We start from the raw sequence: 15,525 nt of genomic DNA on the forward strand, positions 1-15,525 counted from the left end.
ACTTAGCTCTTTGTAAAAGTAATATTCAACCAACCAATCAAAAATCAAGCTCTAACATGTTCATTTGTGATTTAGTGGTTGTAATGGCTTACCAGTATGTCACTTGGTCATTTTGACTAACGTATGATGTATGTTGTAAGGCTTAGTCACAAGAGTGAAAATAGGAGGCAACTACTCTGCAACTTTGAAAAATAAGGGGTTACCCAGTGATTGTTTTAAAGTTTTTTGTTGCCTGGAACTGAGTGTTCCTTCAACTTTTGGATGATGACTTTCAGTGACAAGGTAATTGCACAAATTGCCTGGTGCAGGGGTGCAACCCTTCTCCCAACAATTGCAGTCCAGCTTGGACTGAGTGCAGCCACTTGCAGACATATTGTAGTCCACCCTGGTTTCATGGCAAAGCATGCAATAGACACACTGGTCCACTGTGTGATTCTCACGCTTTGATTTGCTTAAGTTGCATGTAGTAGTATCTATTTAAACCTTTGTTTTCCTCTTGGCTTGAAATAAAATATTGGCAGCTGCTGGTACCATAGCTTACTGTAGTTATATAAGGAGAGATCACTTTTAAGAGTTGAACATGTCTAGATGGTGATGATGATGGTGGTGGTGAAGATGAAGACTAAGGCTTGAATAGAGCTCTGGCTGGGGAGTCTAAGGTGGAAATGGGGAGTCGTCTTTGACGTCTGTCTTTGCAATAGGGGAATCAAATTTCTGGTTGCATTCCTATATAAAAGCAAGGCTGCCATGTGCCATGCTATTTCTTAAACTACTGTGCTGCAGCAAAAAAATTACTATTTTTTGAGGAATTTCTCTTTTTTACTGTGTTCTGGCTGGACTCCGAACACAATTTGTTAAGTGGAATTTCTGCAAATGTAGATTACAACAGATTTGCAAAAGACAGAAATAGATTTGCGATGTTCACTGATTTATTACAGTTATTCACAAATGGCTTGCACGTTATTGCCATTCAGTGACAAACTGATAGCAGGACTAACTCCATCTTCTTGAGGCACCAAAGTCACTTCAAAATTGCAACAGACTGCGAGTTGCCGCAGGCCTGGTCTCTGTCTTCAAAGCGAGCATTTCAAAGGTGATCAGATGGGCAACTCTGCACAATGTTTTAGTCCTTGTTGCGTGTCGCTGTTTTCATTCCTTTCCCTACCATTAGACATCACTTTGCTGGTTCTTATAAATTAATTCATTACACAGACTTAACCACTGTTGCTATCATAACTGTTCGCATCTTGGTCAATAAAATTATTTATCTCATGTATTAACCCTTGCACACATTCACACTACCTGTGACTGCACCCTAGTGTACAAAATGTGCATTACAGCAAAACGAATGCAAAGCGACACATACGGGAACATATGGCTCTCCGTGATCCTGAGAGAGATTAGTGCTCTCAGCTTGCAAACTTCTAATCGAACCCATGCTCAGAATAATAAAAATTAGCAAATCCCCAATTATTAATGACTGAAATTAAAAATCAATCTGAAAATATTAAAAATTTAAATAAAATGAAAAAAAAAATCAATTACTCTTATAAGAGTAATTGATTATAGACTTCTGTTCTTGAGAGGAAAAGCTCAACAGCTGCTCACTTAGTTATTTTCGCTGATTTTGCTGATACACATTTTGTTGTAAGCCAGAGGAATAATTACAAAAATAAACAAACAAAACTCAATTTTTGCTTCTAAATGTGATGCTTTGTCATCAGTCACACTACCTGGCTGTGTTAATGGGCTATATAGGCACACTATTATTTGGTCAACATGTGCTTAGAGGTTTAACTTTGTCCCCTGACTCATATATTCTTCAAAGTTAATGCCCATTATGGAAACAGAAAGCTGCTGGCACAACACATCATTCAACAGTTTATCGCCTCTTTGACAGCAATTATATTACCTGAACAACTTTGAAGCACCTTTGGAGAATCTTTTCACTTAAGTTTAGCATAATCTAACTTTGGACAATGTACACAGTGCCCATGAATGAAACCTGAGTGCCCGTATAATTATATCTTTCTTGCAGTTACAGGGTTCTTATCATCACCTTGAGGTGTCATTGGCATAAAGGGGAGCATGGAGGTGGAGGTTTTTAACAAACAGAAGGCTGCTCTGGACTACTCAATGAGCAGCCGGTCTTCTCAGGAATATTCATTTACTGTCATGCAATTCATCAAAGCTGCTTTTTAGCAGAAGTCCCCCACTGGGTATGTTATTTTCCTGAAATCTGGCTTTAGTAGCAGATTTCTGTCATGCATATATCACTTTGATCTCCTTGCAATTTCACACAGATGCATGATATTTCTATGGCAATATTCCTCAGCCCTGCATGCCTTTTTTAATATAGGAGTTAAGGAACTTTTTCAGCTTTGGTATAAATAAAGTATATTATATAACCACAAAGAGCTTGTGGATTATTTGTTTCCTTAAATCCAACACACAGGGAAAAAAGCAGATGCAAAATCAGCAATAAACCACATGGAAAATTATTCTTGAGAGACACATTGTCACCCTCTCCATCTCATCTGTTGTGTGTATTAGAGGAAGCAGGTGCTGTGTTTACTTTCTCAGTGGCATTAATCTTATGGAGTAGCCAATATTGGTTGTTTTCTTTATCTTTAGTGCATGTTCCCAAATAAATCACTGAGCTCAAGCCTTTCCATTGTCTTTGTTAGTCATTACACGATTGTCACAGCGGGCTGATACTGGGTAGGGGGGAAAAAAGAGAAAACATATCAAAAACCCCAGCTGTTTAAAACTTCTAAACAGACCTGAATCCATGAATTAAACAGAAGGCCTTTCACCGTGTACCTTAACCTTTCCTCTCTCCCATCCATCGCTCCTATCCATCATCCCATTCTTCATTTCATTCACCCGCTTTTTAAACAAGTGGCATCTTTGATTAGCAAAACAAAGGGGATGCCTTAAATAAAAAGACCATTTACAAGTCAGACTGGGAAGCGAGGCAGTGACTGGGCCCTGCTCTTTCATTCGTGATGAGAGGATGGAGCTGGCCCATAGTACAATGACGTTGCAGCGCCATTGTTAGTGAAATGAACACCTGGCTGCCAGAGAAGTGCTAAATCACTGCTGTGTTTAGCCACACCTGAGGTTTGCTGCACAGAGGGGCACAAAGCAGAACATTACATTGCAGGATGGTTGAATTCAAAGGTAATGAGCACGAGATGCAGAGTGTATTTTATTATTTAATCAATCATCTGCTGGTCTGTCAATTAGATTTACTTTTTTTTTTTTTTTTTTACATATTGATATACTAACTGCAACATTATTTCCCGAGAGAAGAAGCACTGAACCAAACCTGATTATAAACACACAGTTGGCAGGGTAATTAATCCACTGGATTTGTAAAGATTTGGAATTATGCTACGAGGACTAAAGTTAATATGGGGAGAGAAAAAAAGAAGGTTTTAAAACACAACCGAGCATCTGACAAACCCGCTGATTTACTACTTATGTGGTGCAGCCAAAGAAGCAGCTGACTGATATCCTTCCCACCACTACTAGTTAGAGAGAGCCCCAATATGTCTGATAAATGGTATTTTGGCCCCATGGCTATGAGTGCAAACACACGCGAGAAACCTCACACTCAGTCTATATATATATATATATATATATATATATATATATATATATATATATATATATATATATATATACACATCTCACAACCCAAGACTTGACTCACTATTCCACAGATAAAATCCAGATAATTAAACTCGCTTGCTTCTCACCAGTACAGGTTTAATCTGTGGGGATAACGTTATACAGCAGCGAGAAATAACAGTTGCTCTTTTTTTACTGCTATTTCATGCGATGTGGGAGACCATCCTCTGGGATTACTTAACACAGGGTGCACAGGAAATTTCCTCCACATCTTTAATCATATTTCAGTTGTTTTTGTTTTTACATAATTTGCAATATGCCCTCTGTACTTTAATTGAGCCTTCAAGCTTCCCTGGCAGAGATGAATGTGTGCATCCTCTGTGACTCAACTAATAATTTTGGGACAGCAACTAATGAACGCTTTGGATCAATAGGAAACCACATAGCATAGCCGGTTACTGAGGTATCCATGCTCTTAAATCCCTGCAGAGGTTTACTGCCAGTGAAAACAGCTGACGTTATCTGCCTCGACTTAGGTCAAAGGCCCGAAATCAGGAAAAATTGTGAGATGCAGGAAGGAGAGGAAAAAAGCAGATGCTGAAGCAGTTTTGTAGGCAAAACCTCAAAAACAAAACAAGCCACTTCGAATAAAATAGGATGAATGATTAAAGTATTTTGGTGTTATACAGGGAAGGCAGCTTTTTACAAAAGTCACATTATATTTTGTGTGTTTATTTATTTATTTTCAGCTTCAGTCTTTTTTTTTGTGGGCTGTAATTTCCTACAGAACCATGAATCTATTTAATAATGTAGTCCGAGTAATAATACGAAGAAATTGTAGTGCTGCTGTTGTGTGCTCGTAACCAATCTGACCCCAGTGATCTTTTTTAGAAGCTCTGCCCTTCAAAGGGAGAGTGAAGTAAATACAGAAGCAGTGAAGTTTTAAAGAGCGCCTAGTAGATAATCTTTTACAGTATTTACCGAGGAAATTGGCCCTCTCAGTTTCCTCATTTTAACTACCCTGTGGAAGAACATTAACTTTCATTTGATTACTCAAACCTTGTCCGAAAAAGCTGCGAAAACATGTGAAATGTCAATAAAAGCACAAAAAAATATTTTATAAATAATTGCATTGTACTGGCCCTGTGATAGACGTGTAACTGGACCGGGGTGCACCTTGCATCTACCCCAAAGTAAGCTATGATTGGCTCCAGCCCTGCTGTGGACCTGAATTGGATAATTAGTTGAGAAAATGCATGGATTGATGCATTCTTATATAAATATAAATATCAATACTTTTCATTAATTTATAATCTGCTCTTGTAAACATATTCATAAAACATATTCATAAAAGTATGAATATGTTGTGACTTGAAACCCAGTAACTCTCTGAGGCTTTCTTTTAAACATTGTTTTGTAGTTATAGCAAGATAGAAGTCCAATTACTACAGGAAATATAAATTAGCCCTCCATTAATATATTGTCCTCATCCACCAAAGCATAGTTTAATTATTCATCTTTCTGTTGTACAAGTGCCCAGATTTCTGGAACCATGGCTGAGGACGGTGATGGCAGGCACAGCGAGAACACTTATGAGAAGGATAGAAGAACACTGGAGCAAAAGCAGACGCTGACAATTGGCTGGCAGTACGCAGTGTTCACACTTACCAAATTTGCTGGACTTTTGGCTTAAACATATTCGAACACCATCTAGATCTCCAAGTGTGAAAACAATCTTTATTTACATCACATAATCATGAGTGCTGGCTAGCTATGCTGCCATAAACCATTAGAAGAGAGCCTTTTCACATTGTTCTGCTCATTATTGCTAAAAAAAAACAGCAATTTAGAATCAATTGGAGGAAAAACACTGACTCAGCAGATGTAATGTATGTATGCAAGTAAGCTAAATAAGTAAAAACTCAAACTTGAATCATGAGTGGAATTGTAAAATGGTTTAATGCCTCCTGAGCTTGACTAGGTACAAAAGCACTACAGAAACAGAGTGTGTAAGATTTGCTTTTATTTTAAAATGGTAAGTCATGTCCTAAAAGTTCTCTTATGTCACAATATCCGGACAGAAAACTGACGGTTCCACACAGAGTGTATCAGTCTGAACAGGGGACTTAAAACAATTGAGTTTCCTAGAAGTGCATTTCTGGTGTCTTATTCATTTTTCTTGAAGCAGAACTGCTTCCCTGTAAAAAGCCACCTTAACTGAGTGTGCAGGGATCATGCAGAAACACACACACACACACACACACACACACACACACACACACACACACACACACACACACACACACAAACAGACATTTCACGGCACATATTTGTCCTGCAGTAAATTTGTTTCCTGGGGGAAAAAATGAGTTATGCAAGCGCTTTTCTTGTATTCAATCTTGTTGTAAAAGCTAGACTGAATATATTAGTCTCCACAGTCACACAATGAATTATACTGTGTACCTTTCCTGTTCACCGCAAAAGCCAGAGGATAAACTAAATATTTCAAAGTAAAAATGACTAGGCTTTGATGCAGTATGTGTCACTGAACCGAATACATTTAAAAGAATGGGGGGGGACAACAATAAAACGACGTGCCGCCACTTTTTCGCTGTTTGGGATTAGACAAAACATCAAGTTTATCTCTTGGCTTTTTACTCCTCTTCATATTTATGCAGTGATGTCAACGTTCATCGGCGCTCTGTGAAGTTTTCGTCCTTACAAAAGCTCTCGCCATAACTCCTGACATGTGTTATTGATGACACAGGTAAACATGCTTTTTACATTCCTTAAACACTTTTTTTAATATTTGGTTTTCCAATATAGAAAATAGCCAGTGTCCATGGTTATTTGTCTTCTAATAGTTTGTGCAAATACATGATCGTGGACATTCTGCGTAGCTTGAAATAAACTAACGCCAGAGTGCATATATAGATTTATGCACAAAATATTCCAATCTACAGCCTTGAGGTATCCAGGTTTTCCAACAGGAACTGCTGGAAATAAAGCGGGTAAAGCTTGGTGAGAAAGTGCAAAGCTTTTTGACCGTGCTCCTAATAGATCTACTTGATTGGTAACGGCTCTGCAGAACCAACAGTGGGGGTTGGTGGAGGCTTTCATTGCTGGAAAACAAGACTGAGCAGCAGGGGAGCTGCGCATGGGTTCAAAATCACTGATGCACAAGAGAAATTAATGTGAAGGGGTGATTCTTATCATTCTCCTGTCGCCAAGCAACAAATATCCATGTGCCTATGAGCAAAGCATCTATCTCCAGCTACTAATGGAGCCGCTCATGCTGAATTTGTGTTAAAAAGAGCATAAACAAAAACATGCCTATCACTTATTTTCCTATCTGTGTCTCTTTCTTTTGATTTATAGACAGATCTTACCTGCACAGCACTGCGATGCTCGAGTGCCACACACATAACAGTGTTTGTACAGTATCTATTTCCACTTGCCACATGCCTGTCTGTGTACACATAGCAACTCATGAGCAGCTCGTTCAGAAGGTGATGTTTGTACTGCTGGCTGTGAGACGTAAACCTGAAGTAGTTGCAGTAAAACAATATTAATATAGCCTCTGTACGAACATCCATAAAAGAGGAAATAACACACACAACTAATAACACTCACAATTATAATTGTGTGTTGAAATTGAGAAATCTACTAGAAAACAAAACAAAAGAGTGAAATTTAACAGAAACCTCAACATGTGGTCAACTTATTCATATTATGTGTTAACCAAGCAGCCGAGAGGCAACATCAAATGCTGACTTTACAATATGTCTTAGTATATGTCACTTCCACAATGTTTTTTGAACTTCATTTTTATGTGTCCTGATAGATCAGCCAGTTCTATTTGTGCTCCCTGGGCATGTCAAAAGTATAGACAAGGTGGCCTTTGGCATCTGTTCTAAGACTCACTTTGGCTAAAGTTATCAACAGTCTCTCACCAACTTGTCACAGGTGGGTGATTGTTATTGGCCCAGTTTTCAAAGTGCAGGATTCATGTTGTTAAAGGGTCTGTTTTATACTTCATACTCCCACGAAACCAAGAAAAATGATGTATGAGTGAAAGTTTTAAAAAAAGAGACCATGAAGGAGCAAGTGGATGATTGAAATGAAAGCATAACAAATAACAAACGACAAAACTCCTAAACAGGATACAAACTGTAGTCTCATGACTGGCAAACTAATGACCTCAGACCATCATTTTACCACATTTTTAATCAAGCTTGCACTTTTAATCTGTTCGTCTTTGAAATTGTCTCCCCTTCTGTGTCAATATTTCCCAAATGAAATCCATGCAAACTAAACTTAATGCAGGTGTTAAAATAAATACAATTACATATGCTCATGATAAAAAATGACTCCTTCAGTTTTTAGGGTTATCCATTAGGTACCATGTAATTTTTTTGTGCTCAGGCTGGGATTCCAAGTGATCTGAGGCGATCTAAAAATGTAAGAGTTATGAGAGTGACTCCTTCACGAAAATCAAAAGTGCCATATTTGAAACCTGGCATCTTTGGAAACCGCAGCTCTAAAAACAACACTGTGGTGCCTGAGTCTGACAAAAGCCACACACCGAGCTGCAGGTATGTCATCCCCTTGACTTCTTCCACTGTTGTGCTTGTGTTGCAATCAAATGATGTCACAGGACTTTCAGCCACATTGCGTTAATGGCCCTGCACACTTTAGAGAGTCCTCAACTGTAATGGAAAGTGAGTTGAGTCAAACCAAGTAGGTACTTGTGGAAAAGGACTATAGCACACAATACTGGACTGGCCCTTTGTCATTTTTGTTTGTTTTAATCTTTTTAAGAAAAAAAACCAATAACTATACATAGGTTTTGAAAAAATATTGTGCATTACAGAGCTGGAGCTTGGTTCTAACACCAGCACCGGTGTGGTAGTTAGCATCATTGCCTCACATCCAGAAGGTTCTGAGTTTGAATCCAGGCTTCCTCCCACAGTCCATAGGCATGGTGTTACTAACAAAGCAGCAAAAGCAAAACAACAGGCTGACAAAGTTTATCTAACTGAGCGGTTTCAAAAGAAAACTACCGCTCCAAAATGCACCTACACATCTCAGCTGCTCTTTTTGTTTTAGCCATATAGCCTTTTCTTTGTACTACCTGGTGATTAAGGATGAGGAAGGAAAGACAGATTACTAATGAGCATTGACTGCTGAAAGTGGACACATACAGCATAAGCAGCAGATTGAATATCGTTAAATACTTCTTTTTCTTCTGTACGTGAAATTGATCCCCGTTACTCCCTTGTTTTTCTCCAAGTCTTATTTTGTTTTAAATGGACTTTCTGTCTTTGGCCGGCCTCCTTGACAAACCGCGCGAGTGGATTACTCAGCTCATCTGTTGCCCTTGAAATCAACCCACCATAGAGACATTTCTACTCACTTCTTGGCTATATGATAAGACGTTAATTGATTGTGATGGTCATGAAGGTCCCGGTGAGTGACAGTCAATAACACATTGCGTAGCGAGGACTTCTGTCAGCAGTCATTCCACCAGATAAAGGCCACTCTCAAACACACAAACATATACAAACACAGTCACTCACACGCACCCATGCCAATCAAGTGGCACTATCACAGAGGGACAGCGTGAACAGGCAATGCCACAAACGCTCCAAATCATGTCGTTCCCTGTAGACCTTTGAGGCTGCAGTATCCTGTACAGTAAGTCTCCCTTTTAAGACTGCATCACTAAATATTTCAAAGGTTCTCGTTGCCCAGAGCCATTCATTCAAACCTGCTGCTAAAAAAAGGAAAAGAAAGTTTGTTAATGCCCATAACCAGTAGAGTTTGTGCTGCAATGCTTACAGGATGAAATACCTGTGGACTATCGTGGTACTTGAATACAACTGAATAAATGCCTGAATCAAAATGATGTTTAAATGTTTATGTTGAAATTTTTGAAACCACATGCCTCGTGGCTTTCGAAACAGCAGGGTACTTCTGATCTTTCCTTTGTGATGTCATTTCATATTATTCATGGACTCCCCCCAGCCTCTATTGGTTCCTTGCCCATCCCATCTTCTTATCTTTCTCTTTTGCTTCTCCTCCTATCTCTCTGAATCCTCTTTCTGCATCCTTGTCCTATCCTCTCCTGCCTCACAGCACGGCAGCAGCAGCAAAACAATGGCTTCTGTACCCCAATCAATCAGAACACTAAAGGATAATTAATAGACAACCTGCTGCCATATGCATACAGGTTTATGGCAAAGAGGAATTTTCTGAGACAAGCAATCAATGAGCAGAATAGCTCCTCTGTAAGTTCCCCCAACAGATGCTGTGAATTCAGTCCAACACAAAATGCAAGCAGGAGGAAGAGAGAGAACAGAAAAGGCAGACACAAAACATTGACTTCCAGCTCCGAGATGACAGCGATGACAGTGTAAAGTGCACTCAGTGAAGTGAGAGAAGACGGAAAGAGAGATTAAAACAAAAGAGTGAGGAAGAGAGAGACAGCATGACAGTTTTGAAGTTGACACACTCCATGGATCAACACAGGAAGTACATAGGTTGCCTGAGGATGCATGTCTAGAGTCAGAGGAGACGGCACTCGGGCACACAACACACCCAGGGCAAGGAGACCTCTTGCCTGGTCCAGACTCCTTATGTAAATACAGATCACAGCTTCTCAGTGTTTGGGGCTCATGAATAATTGTAAAGATGCAGATGAGGACAGTTTTTGCACTGTAATCCCCCCCCCCTCCCCCATCTTCGCTGCTGTAAGGCGATGAATAACACTGTCCCTTCCTGGACATGAAAAGAGAGAGTCTGAAAAGAGCAATGCTCCAATGGAAACAGGTGAGGCTAAACCAGTGTGTGCAGATATTACATGAAAATCATGAAAATTCATGTGTGGCCTTTGACTCAGACTGCATGCCTCACTTGCAAACCCCACGTCTCCAAGGCACCATCCTTTAGACATGGTTCATTTGTCCATCTTTAATGCATTTGTTGTTTGCTGACACATCTACAGAGGTCTGTGCTCCTGGACCATTCTCTTCATTATTTTTCTTAGAGTAATGCAAAATGATTCCTGTTTTGGTCACGCTGCCTGGCTTTGATAATTGCATAAATTAAGGCGTTTTCTTAAATCACATCCTATACGGGGCTTCAACGTGACCTTCACTGCAAGATAAAATATTTAGCTTGAGCGGTGGTTCTACTTGAAGCTAATTAGAGGAGGGAGCTTGAGTCAGTCGGCAAGAGCAGGACAATCTATAGCTCGGTGCAGCGTTAAAGGATGGGAGATGCACTTTAAGTGAGTGACAGATAGCAATGAATCAAGCTAAATAGAAAGGGCATTTCTTATACAGTAATTCTGTGGTCAGCTGTATTTAGGCACAATATATTAATGATTACAAAGATCAAAACAAATCAAGATGTTTCATGCCATAAAATATAATAGCAGCTAAAGCATCCTTTCTCAGGCCCATAACTGCAAGGTTAGTACCTAAGGTTTTACATGTCCATTTAAAACAGGTGATAATGACTCATTTACTACAATCATTGGTGTAGTGGCCTTAACGCTAATACCAGTGTTGTCACACTGCAAAAGCGAATGCCTTAATCCGCACGCTCTCCGTTACCTTTACCAAACCAATGCCAGGTATTACAAAGGAGCACCAAAGTTCCCATTTTTCTTGTTGCCACACAGTCTAAGCACAAGAAGCTGCTCCCTGCTGCCTTTTTCTGACACAGATGTATTGTTTTACTCTGTGTTCAGTCCTCGCAGGTTGGTGGATGAAGTGTCAGCGGATGTCCTGAATGAGTGTGATTATTCTTGGGTATTTTCAACCTCTGTCAGGTTCTTCCTCCTCCATCTCTCCATCAAGACACTTGTGGTTTTGCACTTTGGTGCATGTTTTCTGTTCTAAAAAACAACAAAAAACCCAAAAGAAACCTTCCCCCCCTTTGGCTTTACTAGTCTCTCTATCTCTGTTCATCGTCCTTCCTCTCCCCTCACTCACTACACAGGAGCCCTCCACACTTAGCCTAATGATCACATCATAGATTCACTTCTCAGCACTCACTAGCTTCCAATTATAGTCAAGAGTTGGGTTCTTTAAAATGAAGATCCTTATCCTCCTGCTACTGAGGGCATTTGAACTCTTTACGCCTTTATTACCTGAGGCTTTGTGTTTCTCTACTTGTCCGGCAATCTGTGCAGCCCTGCCATCTCTCATCCATCTGCCCTTCTGTTTGTGATTTTTTTCTCCCCCCTCCCAATCTTCTACTGTTTGTTTATCTGTTTCCTTATAATGAGCCAAAGTTTTCCTAAGAACTCAAAAAGTCTTGTTCAAAACTTTGCCCTTTTCATCGAGCGATGCTGAGCAAAGAAAATGCCCGGCTTTTGTCGATGTAGTCAGCTGTAATGGAAATAATGCTTCATTCCGAACAGAAGAAAAATGTCTTCTTTTGTACATAGCTGTAATTTTTACCAGCAAGATTGATAGTTCACCTAATAGAAAAGGATTTTGTCACACAGTCCTTTGAAATGATGTACAGAATGCAAATGGGAATAAGCAGGCTCACAGCTGGGAGCTGTGGAAATCAGAAAGAATTGACAAACTTTTCAATTTAATAATTTCTTTCGGCACAATCTATTTAACTGCATTATATTGTGTAGACTGTGCGAAAGAGCCTCCGGAATATTCCTGCCAGGCCCTGCAGCTATAAAAGAAAATGAGTGTCTTTCAGGCAAACTTTGAATATAATGAGCCAATCTGGGCATTAGCATGGAACTAGAGGGCAGTCGCAAGCTTTGCACTACTGGGGTTAAAATGTTCAAATTAAATATTCAGGAGAAACGATGTATGCATACATTATTTATTTATTTGTTTTTAAAAAATGACAAGGTTTTCTCAAACTAAACGAAGACACACGGCGAGCTACATTCCAAATGCTGCTCCAACTCACCCTGGCCATTAGGCTCCAAAAGACTACAGAAGTAGCACAAGGTGCATTTCAGATTTTAAAGTAAAGAGCAAGTGTTCAAGATTTGACTTGACGTTAGTGAAAAATGAATGCAGAAGCGGTGTTTCTGCAACAAAAAAAAGTGGTGGAATGAAGGTTGAAGAAAAACAGAGGCAAAACGGAATTTGAAAAATCTTCCTCTCACATTGTGTCGCTTTACGTCCTTTCATCTGTCCTCTCCAGTCGTGCAGACGCTGGGTTTTTAGTTGCGGCAGTCTATAAAGGCCGTAGGCCAATCTCTGGGATTCTGGGAAAACAAAACTGCTGGTTGTTTTCTCATCTTAACAAATGACAGTTGGTCTCAGCGGGAAGGTGAGACCATAGATGGTGACTGAATGGGATTCGCCTTATCTTGGTAATAGCAGAAGCATCAGCAGCTATACTGGTAGTACACAGGCTGTAAAACACATGCTCAAACACAAGCCCACACTGGCAATTTATAGCAGCGTTTCTCAAACTTTTTTCAACAATGAACGCCCTTTAAAAACCGAATGGTGCAAAACATGTTTTGGTAGAAAAACATGTTTTGGATGCGATGAGTTGAGCCTGCTTAATGTGCTGCACTTAAATCTTAGTGAAAAGAATTGGCTTGTGCTTTTTTAGAGGGTTGGGCAGTGGCTCCGTCATCAAACTATTTCTCAGGTGCAGTCTTATTCTTTGTAACAACAGATTAGCTTGATTAGGCTTCTTATAGAAAAGGAGAAGTCACAGAAATATAGGGATCCATTCTATATGTGTGTTTTTTACCATTAAATATTGTAAACTGACATTGGTTTTGTTTTTTTCTTCTCATTTTGTGAAGTTTTAAAGACATTAAAATCTCAGACTTTGCATGAAAGATTAATGCAGCTATTGGAAATCCTCTGTTGTTCCCTGGGTTTTAGCGTCAAGGCTAAAATTGATGCCGACTCATAGTGGGTAGTGCCCATATTTGTACCAAAGTGTGGAGTGCTAAGTAATGAAACTCATGTGGAAGTTCAATAAGGAAGATCTGTAATCACTCATTGGCCTGCTTTCATGGGTGTTAGGCTGCTATTCTATTCATTACCCTACCACTACCATCACTACCACTTTCCCATGCTGTCAATCTCTATACTAATGCCAATCAGTGACCAATCAGTGCATGGTTTAAATCTATACTCTCGGTCACTCAACCTTTCAGACGCTCACTCTTGCAACCAACTTCCGAACCATCTCCACATCACCCAAGTCACTCAGAGCTCCATCCAAGCCACAGTCTTCACCTTCACCACCACCAGCATGCAGACTCCAGGGGATCCTGTCCTAAATCCTATCACCACTGTGATTTCAATCTGCCATCGGATGGGTAATCTCCAAATACACTGAATAATTTCTCTATTTCAATAAATCGTGATTTATCAAAATAATCTTTCCTTATTGAAATCGTGTTAGCATCCATACTTTTGGCTCATTGCACATAGATACATACTCATTAGGGTTAAAATAATGCTCAATAATAGACAGAAAAAAATCATGTGACTATGCAATATAGCTATAGTAGTGTTCAGAGAGTTTCTCGGAATGATTAAGCTGTTTAGTGAACACAGGGTTCTGGCCAGTTGTCCTTTGCTTTACTGGTGAAGGAGTTAGTAAACTTGACCATTTAACTGAAATGTTGGATTCGTTATTAATCTCAGGCCATGCTGAAGAAAACATCAGGAACACATGAGTGAGATTTATTGATGCAGGAAGGTCTGTGAAGGTTCTCAGTCATCCAGGTTGACCTTAGAACTGAAGAAGCTTCTCGGATGAGAGGTGAAACGTCTTCAAGTAACTTAAAGAAGTCCAGACGCTTTTCTTTGCAAGCTCCTTTGACCATTGATGCAGGAAGGTTTTTCAATACTTGCAACAGGAATATTTCCAAATGGGGATAATTTACTTACAAATGTAATTAATATTCACAACATTTAATCAGGTAATTCATCTTACCCTCCCTCCCGGTTATGTAGAAGAAGCTGTTAATGACAGAGCTAAGAAACATCACATGCATCCCTCTGTGGCTCTGAGCCCACATAGAGCTGATTAAACTAGCAGTAAAGCCACTGGAGGAATCAGTGCTCAACTCTGAGGCACACAAAAGAGCCAATACATGCAGTCACATGCCACAGCACAGCTGCCATTAATGCTGATATGGTGCGCAGCATTGGCTTGTTTATTTTCTAAAGCCTTTTTATGCTTTTCTTTTTATCTGCTGTTTATTTAGCAGCTGTCTGCTGCAGGTTTAATCCAGATTGAATTATACCTCCTGGTCATCTATCTATCTATCTATCTATCTATCTATCTATCTATCTATCTATCTATCTATCTATCTATCTATCTATCTATCTATCTATCTATCTATCTATCTATCTATCTATCTATCTATCTATCTATCTATCTATCTATCTATCTATCTATCTATCTTACTTTCTTACTGTGTCCCATCATTTAAAAAATACCAAACTATACTGGAAGTGAAATAAATCTATACAAAAATACAGAAATATATAATAGTACAGAAACAAAATAAGCAATGCTGAATGTGTACGAGCTACAGGAAAGTGAAAAACAAAGACAAAAATGTAAATCGATTTTGGATTGAATCAAACTGTTACAGTTTTTCTCAGTCGCTTTGGTGCGTTTCTCAGATCAGAATTGAAATTCCCATAACTATTAGTTCAACCTCCACAACACTCAGTCATTTGTGCACATCATAGTAGCAATTTCTCCTCTCTCTGAACAAACTGCAAATGATTTTGGACATGAATCAGTTGCTTCCATACATTTCCCTGCTGCTTTCTGACATTTCCATTTGCTTATGTCATGTCAGTCAAAAGTAATCATACCTATGGATGCTGAATAGTCATTCCCAATAAAACTAAT

This window comes from Copadichromis virginalis, linkage group LG14 (assembly GCF_057382275.1).
Source record: "Copadichromis virginalis isolate Kocher_CV1m ecotype Utaka linkage group LG14, C_Virginalis_male_GT1.1, whole genome shotgun sequence".
In the NCBI taxonomy this organism is placed as follows: Eukaryota; Metazoa; Chordata; class Actinopteri; order Cichliformes; family Cichlidae; genus Copadichromis; species Copadichromis virginalis.